The following is a 16,745-nucleotide window of genomic DNA, read 5'->3' as shown; positions in this document are numbered from 1 at the left end:
CGTGTCCAAAATCAGTACTCTAAGCGGTCAAGTGGACTCTGCAATGCAGCAGAATTCCACCCTTAGGTACCATCTGGAGGAAATCCAGAATGGTCACGCTCTACAGCGCGACTTCCCATCCAAGCAACCGGAGCCCTGTACTCACAGGAGTGAAGACAATAGGTTTCAGACCTTGCCTCCCTCATGTGTCCCTCAGTCTTCTCCTCTTTGCCCTTCGGCACTGAGTAATCTGGCGCCTCTTGGCCAACAACAACAAGGCTTGGCTTCCTCTCTTGGCCTTTCGGCCCCAATCTCTCCACAGGATGAAGCCAACCCTCTCCGCCCGCTTGGCGCGGAATACCTTGACAAACTCGTCAAGAATTTCCCCACCTTTGACCCCATTCCAGGTCAGCCAAACGATACTGAGACGTTCCTAGCTGACATAGAGGACGCGTTGGATGGCTACCCGAATGCTACGGGTTCTGACAGGGTTTACCTGTTGAAGCGAACGTCAAATAGACACGTGACAAGATTCATTCGTCTACAACAGCAACACGTGCTAAATGACTACACTAAACTTGCCACAGCTTTGAAATTAGAATTCAGTGGTTCTGCGACTCGCAAACACGATAGCTCACTGGCTAACACCGTCAAACAAGCTCGGAACGAACACCCACAAGCTTACTATCATAGGCTTCGTTCAGCTTACTTTGGCCTACTCACAGAAACAGGAATGGAAGAGCTTTTACCATTCAAACAAATGTTTCTGTCGAACATGTATCCCACCTTCATTAACTACTTGGGCCCTGCCGCCCACGTTGGCTTGCCTATCTTACAACTCAGAGAGCTTGCAAGCACAGCTTTTGAGGCATCAAAAGTTCACAACGCTAAGAGCCCTGACCACTCGGTTTTGAAGTTTAACCAGGAGCACTCACTCCAGTTAGAGGGTGCATTATCAGGTATTGGAGCGTCGAGAGATGACGCACAACAACAGTTTCTACCACGAAACCATGATTCCAATAACCTCCGCGGTCGAAATAACTGTAAAGTACGTAGCCATCAACATGACTACCGCTACAATCGACCCGTTCGCTACGTTCCTGCACCCAACCCACAAAAAGTGTCAGAGCACAAGGGTAACAAAGGGTTGAAGGACGATCAAAACGTAGACCAATGTTCTCCAGAAGTCCCACTACGGGAAGAACTTAAGCGAGAACAATTTGAGAAAAGGGTAAAAGATAAGTCACAAGGACTAGACGGGGAATTACCGGACACCAGGTCCGCAGGAATTAACACCCATAGCAAGGACGTTAAAGTTCAAATTTCTCCCGCTCTCATTCAAGACCCTATCCAGGGCCCGCTTGATCAAGAAACAAGCCCCCGGGCTTTGTCTATAGACTCTGATACAAAAGTTGCGAAGATAAAGGTCAAACGCTTCGTTAAAGCCAAGCCCACTCAAAATCGGAAAAGTCAATCTGCTTCCATCTTGAACAGACATGGCACATCACGTCGTTGCGAACGACCACTCCACTTTGTGGGGAATATGTCCACTAACCACGAATCTAAACGGCCATACCTGGAAACAGTCCTGGAGGACTGCTTAGCTTGTCATGCGCTAATTGATTCGGGTGCGACAATATCACTCATCTCTCAAACATTGTTTGATGATCTCAAAAGGGCTTTGAAGCCAACTAAACGTTGGTTAAAAGTGGAACGATGCGACACTAAACTTCGAGGCCTCTCACATTGAGAGTCATGCTGAAACTACACTTCCAGGACGTATCGCTCGTTCACCCTGTGTATGTTACCAGCCTCGAAACTGTAACCCTCCTACTTGGAGCAGACTTGATGGATCGGTTACTCCCATTGATGGATTGGAAAACCAACCAGGTATGGTCACAGGCCACAGTGCCTTCTCCACTGACCACACTGTCTTCCCCTAACGCTAGCTGCAACGCAGTCCTTCACGAGGGGTATCTGTCGAAAGCACCCCTTGGGAAAAAGACGTTTAGAAACCTCTTGGTACAAAATCCGATCCATGGAGATATTACGATATCTCGACACATTCCATCAGCCAACCTGATTGACCATTCTTTTCATGATTTCGAGCCAGCTGTCTCTGTGAATAAGCAACTTCCCTCCTCCTTGCAGTCGTGCAATACGATAGTTGATATGAACTTCTCTTTCCCTTTGGACACTTCCGCAAGCACTGCGGCCGTCTCAGCAAGTAAAACATTGATGCACAGAGTATACTCTGCTTCCGATGATACACCTTCCGCTTTGTTCGGGACTGTCACCCCTTACAATGACACTAATGGCGTCAGTCCAGCAACTGACCCGATGACCCCCACTGGTGAAACACTTTGCAATATCACAGACCGATATCCTCGTCTCAGTTCGCAGGTAATGAAGAGGTTGCCACACGCGGACGCGGTGGGGACTGACATGCCTCGACAGTCACTGAGCGTTTTGAAGCACAAACACCAGGAGATTTGGTTGAAAGGTTACAGCCAGTCTCATAACAACGCGGCCGCTGAAAACTCGTACGTAGGGTCCGATCTTCTTGTTTGCGCATCGGACACCAACACCACCCGCTGGTGGGGGGGTCCCGAGGCACAAAGGGGGGGAATAGTAGCCCAGACCCATGATGAGCCTCATCGAGGCCGGTGGGGGGGTCAAGACTACGGACAACACCGTACGAGGCCGCCAGAGCATAAATCAAATCTAGTTGTAAACTCTCCTATGAGAACAGTGAGGAGCAGACAGGCCCCTAGACGGGGATTATCTTAGAACACATCTAAGATAGTACTGAGGTGTACCACACTGGTCGTAAAGGAAGTCCAGTGGACTTGTCCACCTCCAAAACAAATGGCATCAATAATCATTCTTTGCCATGTGTAGGTTCAACTACAATACAACTAGTAAAATGCTCCAATCACGTGTTCCGGTAGATAATATTTCAGAATAAATCGGTAGGATAACTGGTCCCCTTGAGTACCAGTACCAATACTAGCAACAGTCAGTCCAGCTACAATCAGTAAGAAGGTTAGAGATTTAACCAATCAAATTACCATTGACAACAGCGACATAGGAGTCACTCAGAGTGCAACACGTGGAGGGGAATCTCCAGTGCACTCTTCCAATGGTTAACACACATGTCACTAATAAATAGGACCCTCCATTCAGGAGGAAAATTATTAGAAGTCATGAACCATGATCACACCACGTATGACTGGTCCAATACTTAAAGAGTACTTCCGTCGTGAGGTTAGCTCCTCCGTGGATAACATAGCTATGAAATAGACTTCATACCTAACGCCACTACAATAGTGGAAGACACCGTGACTTGTAGAAAACTACTACAGATTCCCTTGACACCAATTCTGACTGACCTCCAGGCATTGACCTGAAAATTACCTGACTACGTCAGACTCATTCTGAACAAGTTGTAATCTGCCCGGATACTTGGTTTTCTTCCCTGGACATGCGCGCTTGTGTAAGCATAAGCGCACATGCACAACGGAACATCCAATTAGGATTTATGCTAGGACCAATTAAGGGCCCAAGCAATATACCAGCCTTAGTAAAGTTGAACATTTACTTCTAGGCCTTTGACTCTACAGCACTCACCAGTTTTCTTCCCAGAAGTCCATAGGTCATCCCTGTAGACTGCCCAAAACTAGTGCATTACAGCTGTAGACTTATCATATAGTTATCAACGTAGGATAGCGCCTAAGCAACACACCAAGTAGGAAAAACCCTAGATATGGCATTAGAGACAATGCCATGATAATCATTTTGCCAGAACATTGGACGTATATAGAATACAGTCCAATTAGATGATTTTTTTTTTGTGTGAGAACTATATATTATTTTTTTTGTTTTGTTTATGCTTTCATTCCTTTTCGGTTCAGTTCCTTTGATGCATAGGAAGTGATAGAGCCATAAACAAAGTCCCCATACAACCATCCCTTAGTGCCACAACGCCGCTCATTGGGGAATGAATGTAATCATATATATTTCATGAGTGTGTGTGCGTTGTTAACATCTGCCTAAGTTACTGCCCAGATCTTCCAGTCTGGACGACGGGTCCGGAACGGCGACCCCAAATCCGGACACCCACAACCTATCCTTGGGGCGGCATGCCGCTGTCAGAGAGACTACCAAGGTAAACCACCAGAGGGGGGACCGCAACGGCGATCAACAACCAGGACATCCCCTGGCCCTCCCTGGGGTACTTTGCAGCTTCCAGGGAACCTACCAAGGTACACCACTAGAGGAGACCGCAACGGCGACCACCAACCGGACATCAACTGCCCATCCTTGTGGTGGACGGCTCCGCTTTCAGAGAGCCTACCAAGTTCAACCACCAGAGAGGACTGCAACGATGATCTACCAATGGGACATCACGTGGTCATGATTTTATGTTGATTTGTAACTTGCAGGATAAACAAGATCCAAACCACCAGGGGGGGTATGTCATGACGTTGGCCTCTTTGGGTACAGGAAGGACTGTTGACCCCCTCCCCTTTGTACCATCACCCAACCTACCTTGCCCCCCAACCCAGGGTTGTAAAAATTCCAAGAGGAGAATCTACTACAACATGTTTCATAGAGAGACAAAGGAAATTCTTCCAACTCATAGAATTGGAGAACCTAGCGACATGTGTGTTCTGGAGAAGATATGGAAGATTGATGAAGACTCCAGCTACGAACTGATCCGCTTGGTACAATTTTGTGATACTCAGAAGAGACAATATAGCCATATTACCCTAAAACGGTCTACATGATAGCCTCAGCGATGAGACTGAATCCACATGGTTGTATACAATGTATTATTAAGGATAAAGCTATTTGTAATACATTGAGATGCTATGTACTGATGTTAATGTGATAGAATTATATTTCTGTAACCAAGTCTAGCTCAGTCATAGGCACGCCCCCAGGGACACATACAGGACCAGGCGTCATTTGACAAGCCTGTTCTCTGGGCCCTATAAAACACCCCCTGATTTACATTTCTACAGACCAGGCCTACACTCCATCGTGAGTTTGGCCCAGAGGTTTGACCAGCCAAGTACTCTACTGAAAGTGAACTATACCACGTGGTTAACTTTTACTATCGAGACCGACAGAATAAGAACAAGTCTTTGATATTAATTATTAGTCTGCAGCTAAGTAAATTATATCATCGAACGCGAAGACCAACCACATCCATTCTATGACGACATTCATGAATGTCGCTCTGAACGATCCATTCTAACCGAGAGAGAGAGAGAACGCTGACAAACTCTCCATCAGAACAAAACTCTCCAACAAGAATCCCGACGACACATGAGCGTAAATATATATTGATATTGCAATTGTTCCCGAATGAGTGAGCCTTCAATTGTCAATTGTTAATATTAATGAACTCTGTGTAACTTCTCAGCTTACTGTTTTATGACCCATTGTCTAACAGACCAGCCATGCTTGTTAGCCAGTAGGGCACATTACTATGCCAATCCTTGGTGACGATAATTACTGTTTGTATGTTTTCTGTTAATTACTTAGTGTAGTAAATAAATTATTTTAAGACAATTGATGTATGGATGATTTTAGTAAAGACTGGGTTCGTGCAGATAACCAAGAATTACAACTTTCATGATGAGACTGAAACAACATACGGGTTAAGATTGACTGCTATCGATGTAAAATATTACTAAGTATTTTAAGAGTTTATTCAGAGGATAACAGCTCTATAAACGTTCTTCTGTGGTGCCCCGACTTTCTAGTTAATTACATTTACATGATTAGCTTAATCAGGTAATATCAATTACAGAGAAATAATTTTATAAGTTAGCATGTCATATCACTTAATCCGGCATAGCCTAAGACACGACAACAGTTTATTATAAACATGCCCTAACCCCTCCATCTCCTCTCCCTGTTTCCCTCCATTCCTCACCTCCATTCCTCCCTCATATCCCTTCCCTGTCTTATCTCCCAGCCTTGCCAGGTAAATTAGAAGGGCTCGATGCAGATTGGGCTGACATTTGCCAGTATTTTAGTTCTGATTGGCTGTCACTTCTCTTCTACATGAGGTCAGATAGTGTGAAGACTTTCTTAATTTGGACTGAATGGAGAGGATGAGGAAGCATATTATGATGAAGTCACTACTTTTTCTGGAGGTTTAATTGGAGCTTCAACACACTTGGGTTGGGATGGGTTTGGTAGGTTGGGTTGGTTGGTTGGATGGGTTGTGTTGGGTGGGTTGTGTTGGTTGGGTTGGCTGGCTGGGTTGTGTTGGTTTGATTTGGTAGGTTGGGTTGGCTTGGCTTGGGTTGTGTTGTGTTTGGATGGGTTGTGTTTGGATGGATTGTGTTGGGTGGGTTGTTTGGGTTGGCTGGCTGGGTTGTGTTGGTTTGGGTTTGGTAGGTTGGGTTGGCTTGGGTTTGTGTTGGGTGGGTTGGTTTGGTTGGGTTGGCTTGGGTTGTGTGGTTGTGTTGGTTTGGTTGGTTTGGGTTGGCTAGTTAGGATGTTTGGTTGGGTTGTGTTGGGTCGACAGGGTTTGGTTGGTTTGGTATAAATGCAACATGTAAAGTGTTGGTCCCATGTTTCATAAGTTGAAGCTCCTCTCTCTCCCTCTCTCTCTCCTCTCTCTCTCTCCCCGCCTCTCTCTCTCTATCTCCTCTCTCTCTCCCTCTCTCCCCCCGTCTCTCTCTCTCCTCTCTCTCCCGGTCTCTCTTTCTCCTCTCTATATATATTTCCTCTCTATCTCCTATCCCCCCCTCTTTCCTCCTATCTCTCTCTCTCTCACCTCCACTACCCATCTCTGTCCCCCTCTGTCTCCTCCCTGCTCTCTCCCCTCCTCTCTGCCCCCTTCTCTCTTTCCTCCTCTCCCCCTCTCTCTCTCCCCCCTCCTCTCCCCTCTCTCCCTCTCCTCCTCTCCCTCTCCCCCTCTCCCCCTCTCTCCTCTCCCCCTCCTTCCCCTCACTCTTCCCTCCTTTCCCCCTCCCCTCTCTCTCACCCTCCGTCTCTCTATCCCTCCTCTCTCTCTCCCTCTCCTCCTCTTTCTCCCTGTCCCCCTTCCCCTCTCTCTCCCCTCCTTCCCCCCGCTCTGTCTCTGTCTCTGCCTCCTCCCCTCTCTCCGTCCCCACTCGTTCTCCCTCCCCAACTCTCCCCTCTCTCTCTCCCCATTGTTCTCCCTCCCTCTCTCCCTTCTCTCTCTGCCTCCCCTCCCCCTCTCCCTCCCCTCTCCTCTCTCTCCTTGGTAGTTAATTGTGGATTAACAGTGTGTAATGAGAGCTGTCAGCCTGTTCCCGTGGCGATAATGGAGTTCAAAGGTGGATGACATCATATCAACCATAATGGAATTACACACACACATACACACACACATATTAGAGCGCGAGAAAGGGGAGAGAGAAGGGAGGAGCGAGAGGAAGAAATAAGGGAGAAAGAGATATGGAGAGAGAAAGCTAAGGCGAGGGGGAGATAGAGATAGGGGGGAAGGACAATATCTTTGTAATTAGGAAATGACAGTACCACCAAGACCAGTAGAAAGGTCTGACTAATATCTCTCTCTCGCTCTTTCTGTCTCTCTTTCTGTCTCTCTTTCTGTCTCTCTCTCTGTCTCTGTCTCTGTCTCTCTCTCTCTCTGTCTCTTTATCTGTCTCTCTGTCTGTCTCTCTCTCTCTATCTGTCTCTATCTGTCTCTCTATCTGTCTCTTTATCTGTCTCTCTGTCTCTTTATCTGTCTCTCTATCTGTCTCTCTATCTGTCTCTCTATCTGTCTCTCTCTCTGTCTCTCTCTCTGTCTCTCTGTCTCTCTCTCTGTCTCTCTCTCTGTCTCTCTCTCTGTCTCTCTCTCTGTCTCTCTCTGTCTCTCTCTGTCTCTCTCTCTCTCTCTGTTTCTCTCGCTCTCTCTGTCTCCCCCCCTCTCTTTCCCTTTCTCTGTCTCCCCCTCTAGATGTGATAGGAGTGTGTAGGAGTGTGGATGATCTGAGTGGTTTCGCTAGGACAGGTAGAGAGGCGTATAAAAGAAACATTCACCTGATGGATACCAGTGGCAAGGCGGTTGCAGTCACACTGTGGGGCGAGCAGGTAAGACCATACACACACAAGGAGTACAAACCCTAACACACACACACACACACACACACACACACACACACACACACACACACACAATGAGTACAAACATACACACTAACACACATGCTAACACACACACTAACACACATGCTAACACACACACACACACACACTAACACACATGCTAACACACACACACACACACACAATGAGTACAAACACACACACTAACACACATGCTAACACACACACACACACACAAGGAGTACACACACACTCCCGGTAACACACATATACACACACCCAAGGAGTGTACAGACACACACACACCAACACACCAACACACACACTAACACACACACACACACACACACACACACACACTAACACACACACACACACACACACACACACACACACACACACACTAACACTAACACACACAGTATACATATGCACATACACTCAAGTGGCAAGATGATAGTCACACTGTCTCATGGGATGGATCTGCCATTAAACACAGTATGAGGTAATTCGTGTGTGTGTGTGTGTGTGTGTGTGTGTGTGTGTGTGTGTTATGGAGTGTTTATTCGGTTTTCTGGGATGTAAAATCAGATTTGATCAATTGAACCACTCGACTTTCAGGATTTCAAAGGAGTCTCAGATTGCACCCAGAATGTAAATATCTGGAAGGTACATTTGTGTATATGTGTGTGTGTGTGTGTGTGTATACATGGGTGTGTGTGTGTGGGTATGTGCCTGTGTGTACGCTCTTGCTCATGTTTGTGTGTTATTGCGTTGTTCTTCAGCCTCTCTCTCCTCTCTCTCCAGGCAGAGATGTTTGATGGTTCAGTCCAGCCTATAGTAGCTGTTAAAAGAGCTCGCCTGTCAGACTTTGGAGGCCAGTCTGTCTCTGGGATCTTCAGCTCCGCTGTCATGGTCAACCCTGACATACCTGAGGCCCATTGGCTGAGGAGATGGTGAGTGACGACACGTATGCTCATAGAGATGCACACATATTCATGAAGATACATGCTTGCACACTCACACATATTCTTAGAAAACCTAAAATAGACACACTGACACTCCTGTATTACAGTCCCATGTGTCACGTGCAGAAGAGAGAGATTGACTTTAAAAAAAGTCAGTTAAGAACAAATTCTTATTTACAAGGACAGCCTACACTAGCCAAACCCGGATGACGCTGGGCCAATTGTGCACCGCCCTATGGGACTCCCAATCACAGCCGGTTGTGATACAGCCCATGATTGAACCGGGGTCTGTAGTGATGCCTCAAGCACTGAGATGCTTGAGGCATCACTACAGGAGTCTCATAAAATGTCCGTGTCCAGTTGCATGGGGTCAGTTTGAATTTAGAAAATGCTCCATGATTATTTATTTAAAAAAATCTACATGGATGTATACCCATCATCTTGTCAATTTCAAGTCTGCTCCCTTTCATCAGAGAGAGAGAGAGAGAGAGAAAGGAGAGAGAGAGAGAGAGAGAGAGAAAGGAGAGAGAGAGAGAGAGAAAGGAGAGAGAGAGAGAGAAAGGAGAGAAAGGAGAGAGAGAGAGATTTTTTATTATTATTATTATTTCGGTCTAACTGTGTTTCTGAAAGAGCGTCGTGCATCAGCCGGGGTTCCCGTGGCGATGCAGTGCATTATGGGATTGTTTGGGCCTAGCGGCGAGGCTGAGTTGTTGCATAATGTAACAAATAACTCTTAATGAATGTAAACTTAATGAATATTTGAGTCACTGATTAGATACAGCGTTACTGGGCTACAATAACACTGACAAGTGGGTAGACGGATAAAGATATGGGTGGGTGGGTGGATGGAGGGATAGACAGAATAACTGACAAATGGGTGACTAGACAAACAGGTCCCATGCATTTCAGTTGGTAGAGCATGGCGGTTGCAGGGTTCGATTCCCACGGGGGACCGGTATGAAAGAATTAGGAAAATATGTATGCACTCACTACTGAAAGTTGCTGTGGATAGGAGTGTCTGCTAAATGACTAAAATGTAGATGTGAATAGATTTGCTATCAGATAAATGGGTAGATGAACACACAGGTCAAATAACATTTTATTTGTCACATGCGTTGAATATAACAGGTATGCAGTTCAAGAAATAGACTTAAGAAAATATTTCCAAAATAAACTAAAGGAATAAATACAATTAAAAAGTAACACAATAAAATAACATTAATGAGGCTATATACAGGGGGTACCGGTACCGAGTCAATGTGCGGGGGTACAGGTTAGTCGAGGTAATTTGTACATGTAGGTAGGGGTAAAGTGACTATGCATAAATAATAAACAGCAAGTAGCAGCAGTGTAAAAACAAAGGGAGGGGGTCAATGTAAATAGTCCAGGTGGCCATTTGATTAATTGTTCAGCAGTCTTATGGAGGTGGTGTTTAGTCCCAGGGTCCTTAGCTTAGTGATGAGCTTTGTGGGCATTATGGCGTTGAACACTGAGCTGTAGTCAATGAATAGCATTTTAACATAGGTGTTCCTTTTGTTCAGGTGGGAAAGGGCAATGTGGAGTGCGATTGAGATTGTGTGGATCTGTTGGGGCGGTATGCAACTTGGAGTGTGGTCTAGGGTTTCCGGGATGATGGTGTTGATGTGAGCCATGATCAGCTTTTCAAAGCACTTCATGGCTACAGACGTGAGTGCTACGGGTTGGTAGTCATTTAGGCAGGTTACCTTAGTGTTCTTGGGCCCAGGTACTATGGTGGTCTGCTTGAAACATGTAGGCATTACAGACTCGATCAGGGAGAGATTGAAAATGTCACTGAAGACACTTGCCATTTGGTCCACGCATGCTCTGAGTACACGTCCTGGTAATCCCCTTGGCCCCGCGGCCTTGTGAATGTTGACCTGTTTAAAAGTCTTGCTCACATCGGCTATGGAGAGCGTGATCACACAGTCGTCTGGAACAGCTGGTGCGATCATGCATGCTTCAGTGTTGCTTTCTCTAATGCATCTTCACTGTCAGTTTCCTGGCCCCTCTCCTCCTCACCAGTGTCATGAACAAAGACATGATCAAGAGTCTCACGGACAGTATATTGTTTGGTCATTGTGCTGCCACAGAATGAGTTGTGAGCAAGGCCTCAGAAAAGCTTTATATACCAGAGCTGCAAGACAAGTTCTATATATTATTGAAACAATGTTGCGATTGTTTGTGAGAATGCCAACAGGTGTGGTTCCCATGGGGGAAAGATTCTATTGGGGAAAGGTTCCCATGGAAGCCAAGAAGGGGAGTGAGGTGTGTGTGTGTGTGCTCAAACACACATGCATGTGGGGGTCTGGGAGAGGAATTGTTTCCATCTGATGAATGGGTATGTGCCTGAACTCTGGAACACACTCATTTTAGTCTCACCCATTCATTTCATTTCATGTCATTTTTGACCGGGAACACCACAGGTGTACTAAAGTTAAAGAAAACACCCAAAATGCAATGAAAATCATCAAAATGTATTTTGTGTGGACAAAGTCATGGAACATTATGACAATCAGATTAAATTAACTACATTTTTCAAAAAGAAAACTTGTAAATCGGTCCAATTCGACCAGAACACAGCAGGAGGGTTAAAACGTGTTGGTATTACGGACTTGGACAGCGAGAGGTTGAAAATGTCAGTGAAGACACTTGCCAGTTGTTCAGCGCATGCTTGCAGTACACAACCTGGTAATCCGTCTGGCCCTGCGGCCTTGTGAATGTTGACCTTTTTAAAGGTCTTACTCACATTGGCTGCGGAGAGCTAAATCACACAGTCTTCCGGAACAGCTGGTGCTCTCATGCATGTTTCAGTGTTTTTTGCCTCGAAGCGAGCATAAAAGTAGTTTAGGTCGTCTGGTAGGCTCGTGTCACTGGGCAGCTCTCGGCTGTGTTTTCCTTTGTAGTCTGTGATGGTTTGCAAGTCCTGCCACATCCAACAAGCCGTCAGAGCCGGTGTAGTACGACTTGATCCTGTATTGACACTTTGCCTGTTTGATGGTTCATCGGAGGGCATATTGTGATTTCTTCTAAGCTTCTAGGTTAGAGTCCCACTCCTTGAAAGCGGCAGCTCTAGCCTTTAGCTCAGTGCAGATGCTGCCTGTAATCCATGGCTTCTGGTTGGGGTATGTACGTACGGTCACTGTGGGGATGACGTCATCGATGCACTTATTGATGAAGCCAATGACTGATGTGGTGTACTCCTCAATGCCATCGTAGGAATCCTGGAACATATTCGAGTCTGTGCTAGCAAAACAGTCCTGTAGCTTCGCATATGCTTCCTCTGACCACTTTTTTTTTATCTAGTTACTGGTGCTTCCTGCTTTCATTTTTTCTGGTAAGCAGGAATCAGGAAGATAGAATTATGGACAGATTTGCCAAATGAAGGGCGAGGGAGAGCTTTGTATGTGTCTCTGTGTGTGGAGTATAGATAGTCCAGAGTTTTTTTCCCTCTGGTTGCACATTTAACATGCTGATAAAAATTTGGTAAAATGGATTTAAGTTTCCCTGTATTAAGGTCCCCAGCTACTAGGAGCGCCGCCTCTCGGTAAACGTTTTCATGTTTGCTTATGGTGGAATACAGCTCATTCAATGCTGTCTTAGTGCCAGCCTCTGACTGTGGTGCTATGTAAACAGCTACAAAAAATACAGATGAAAACTCTCTCGGTAGGTAGTGTGGTCTACAGCTTATCATTAGACCTCAGGCGAGCAATAGCTCGAGACTTCCTTAGATATCATGCACCAGCTGTTGTTTACAAAAAAACATAGACCGCCACCCCTTGTCTTACCAGACGCCACTGTTCTATCCTGCTGGTACATTGTGTAACCAGCCATCTGTATGTTGATATTATCATCGTTCAGCCATGACTCCATGAAGCAGAAGATGTTACAGTTTTAATGTCCCGTTTGTAGTTTAATCTTCCGCGTACCTCATTGATTTTATTCTCCAAAGATTGCACGTTTGCTAGTAGAATGAAGGGAAGTGGGGGTTTATTCGATCACCTATGAATTCTCAGAAGGCAGCCCGACCTTCGGCCCCTCTTTCTCCACCTCTTCACGCAGACCATGGGGCCTGTTCCTGAGGAAGCAGTATATCCTTTGCGTCGGGCTCGTCAGAGTCATGAAAGGAAAAAAAGGATTCTGCTAGTCCTTGGTGAGTAATCACAGTCCTGATGTCTAGAAGTTATTTTTGGTCATAAGAGAAGGTAGCAGCAACATTATAAAAAAAAAAACATCGCAAATAAACAAACAAAAAAACACAATCGGCTGGGGGCACGTAAAATGTCTGCCTTCTTCTCCGGCACCATCTTACGCAGTTAGTTTTTGCTTGTAAGCAGGAAGAAATAATTATGGTCAGATTTGCCAAATGTCGGGCGAGGGAGAGCTTTGTACGAATCTCTGTGTGTGGAGTAAAGGTGATCTAGAGTTTTTTCCTCTGGTTGCACGTGACATACTGGAAGAAATTAGGTAAAACGGATTTAAGTTTGCTTGCCTTAAAGTCTCCAGCCACAAGGAGCGTCACTTCTGGATGACTATTTTCTTGTTTATGACTTTCCACAGCTCGTTGACTGTGAGATTACATGCTGACCAAAATAAATGTACACTTATAGGTTATTCAATCATTGTACCCACACTTCTTGCGCGTGTCAATGAGTGTCTGCGTAGCCAGGCGCTAAAATAGAACTTGGTTCTATTTGACGCTTGATGTGCTGCAAGTCCAGCCTCTCCGATCTCCTCATTGGATTTTAGGCGCATATACCACATGGGGGATTGAAAGATGAACTGAGGTCCACACTCCAGTCGGTGGTGGTAATTTACCTTAAAGTTGGTTGCCAACCACTATATAAAGTCCAAAGAAGAAGAAAAAGCCTGAAGGAGGAGTGATTACTAGAAACGTTCTTGATTAATCCTTTTTTCTGTGGATTTATTGTTGGAATAGAGGACCTTGTGCATTTCAAGTAAAATAACAACCCAATGTTTATAACCCAGGGAAAAATTGCTTGCAACAGCAAGCTAGCTAGCTAAATTGCCATAAATGTTTCATGCTTTCTGACCTGTCCCCAATTTAATATTGTTGGTTCGGAGTTAGTTTTGATATTTCAACCTGTGTGTCCTGATCACATCTGGTGTGGGTGGACAAAATCAACATGTGTGCGATGGCGTATGCCGGTGCATGCATGGGAGTTGTCCGGTCAGCATGTTAGTGCCACGATGGTTTGTGGTGACAAATAGACAGCTATGAAAAAAAATACAGATGAAATCTCTCTTGGTAGGTAGTGTGGTCTACAGCTTATCATGAAGTACTCTACCTCAGGTGAGCAATACCTCGAGACTTCCTTAGTTTTTTTAGAAATCAAATGTATTTATATAGCCCTTCTTACATCAGCTGATATCTCAAAGTGCTGTAGAGAAACCCAGCCTACAATCACTTTGGCACTAATTTCAGAACATTGGTAATTTTTCAAAACTCTAGACACAAAACGGTCATCACTTCTAACACAGACTGTCCAATGTTCAAAACATTGCATTGCATTCATATCTTTAAGGAAACCTTGCACTTGCAGGATCATTGGTTCAAATTACTCATTAATCATGAAATACCATAGGAACATTCATTTAGATCACCCACACAGAAGATAAAAATAGTTTCACTGTGTAGTTGTTCGTACAATCATTAAATATTGTAGTACAAAATATGTGATACATGTTTCATTATGGTACTAGACGTAAATACATCACTGTAAAATGACTAGTAGAGAGAATACTACAGACACAGTGTAATCATTGTACAAAATCTAAAATGTATTGATGAAATCACAACATAGGTTTCTTTGAATCAAAGCAAAAATAATTAGCTACAAAAAAGAAAAAGAAAAATGTAAACTGCAGTGTTCCTCACCTGGCTTACTGTTAAAAGCAAAACAAAGGGTTGATTACTGTACTTCTATATTTCCATCAACCCTGTCTTGTGGATTTGGCCACAGGTTCTCATCCACATCACAATGGATGTTTTCATTATTCCAAACATCTTGGGAAGAATCTTCAGGCATGGCATAAGTACAGGGTGGTAAATTGTGGATGTGCCTGAAACCATGCTTGCATCATTTGAGCATGGGGGAACCTGACATCATCCCACACAATGAGATAAGCCACACCATCAGCTCTACAGACCTGATTTAGGTCATCAAGGAAGGTTACAAGGAGAGCTGCATTATATAATCCAATACAAGGTCTGCGTCCCACCACATCATCTTCCAATATAGCCGCACACATTGTGATGTTTGCCCCACGTTGTCCAGGTACTTGGATGGTTGCCTGCTGGCCAATGAAATTTCGACTTCTCCTCCTTGTCTTGGCCAGGTTGAAGCCTGCCTCATTCAAAAAGAGGAATTTCTGTTTTTTGTCAGCATCCATCTCCATCACCCTCTAAAAATAGATTTTGGAAAGAGAATTACAATGATGTAGAATTTTGGGGGATTTTGGTGGGATTTCTTCAAAACAGGCATCTTGAAACTGAACATACATTCCTTTCACATTTCCACAAACTTCAAAGTGTTTCCTTTCAAATGGTACCAAGAAAATGCATATCCTTGATTCAGGGCCTGAGCTACGGGCAGTTAGATTGGGGTATGTCATTCTAGACGAAAATTGAAAAAAAAGGGTCCGACCCTTATTAAGAGGTTTTAAGGGCACGGCGATGATAGTTTGTAGAGTGATTACCTTTACGGTCCATTGAGGTACATAACGCTGTGTTATAGTCTCCTACCATAATGATTTGAGCATTTGTTGCCTGTAAGTTCAATAAATTGGTATAAATGTTTTCAAAGAAGTATGGATCCTGATTTGGACCATATAGATTAATGTGCCAAACTTATTTTTCGTCCACTTTCATATTCAAAAGGATCCACGTTCCTTGTGAATCATTCCTGACTATTTGCACATTCAGATCGGAATTTTTGTTAAATAATATCATCACATCTTTTGAGTTCCTTTGTCCATGACAGAAAATTATTTAATCACCCTATTCCTTTTTCCACTGTAATTCATCTAAGGATGTAGAGTGAGTTTCCTGTAAACAGTATATGTTATATTCCTTTTACCCATGTAAAGACTGATCTTTTTTTTATATTCTGCTAAACTTTTACAATTATAACTGGACATACTTATTTCACCCCTTACCATTCTCAGTCGAAATTGACCATAATTAGTGCTTGTAAAGTTACTACCATCAGAGGTATTATGAAGGTCAAAACTAGAGCTTTCAAATGTCTGATATTTAGAATTCAAGAAACAGGTTCTAGCAATAATAATTTTATTCTCTTGCCTATTTGCCTGTGAGCCAATGCCACAGATGTTAGAAAATTGAGACAAGATATTATGTGTGTAGTAATTCTGAGTAAGTTGATGTGTATGATATTGGATGTGATTTAGTGAGAGTGTGTACGATGTCTGTATAAGAGTAAGACTATAATGTGTGATGTCCAAATAAATAATAACCCCGGCAATTTGCATACAGTGTCTATGTGTGTAACATGTAGTGCGTATAGCCTTAATATTCATGATGATAATAGTAATCCATATCATATCACCGTCATTGTTGCATCATAATTACCTTTAACATCATTGAAAAACACATCCCAGCATTTCCGTAGCAATTGACGTTTCACATGATCATGAAAG

At 44.2% G+C, this 16,745-nt stretch overlaps 1 pseudogene; it reads left to right on the top strand.

Moving 5' to 3' along the window:
- Positions 1-16,745, top strand: part of LOC115202652 (replication protein A 70 kDa DNA-binding subunit-like) — an 85,101-nt pseudogene that overhangs the window by 38,945 nt on the left and 29,411 nt on the right.

The sequence above is a fragment of the Salmo trutta genome, chromosome 12 (assembly GCF_901001165.1).
Source record: "Salmo trutta chromosome 12, fSalTru1.1, whole genome shotgun sequence".
NCBI classification, from domain to species: Eukaryota; Metazoa; Chordata; class Actinopteri; order Salmoniformes; family Salmonidae; genus Salmo; species Salmo trutta.
Note: the sequence above shows the minus strand (reverse complement) of the source record. Positions and strands in the feature narration are given on the sequence as shown.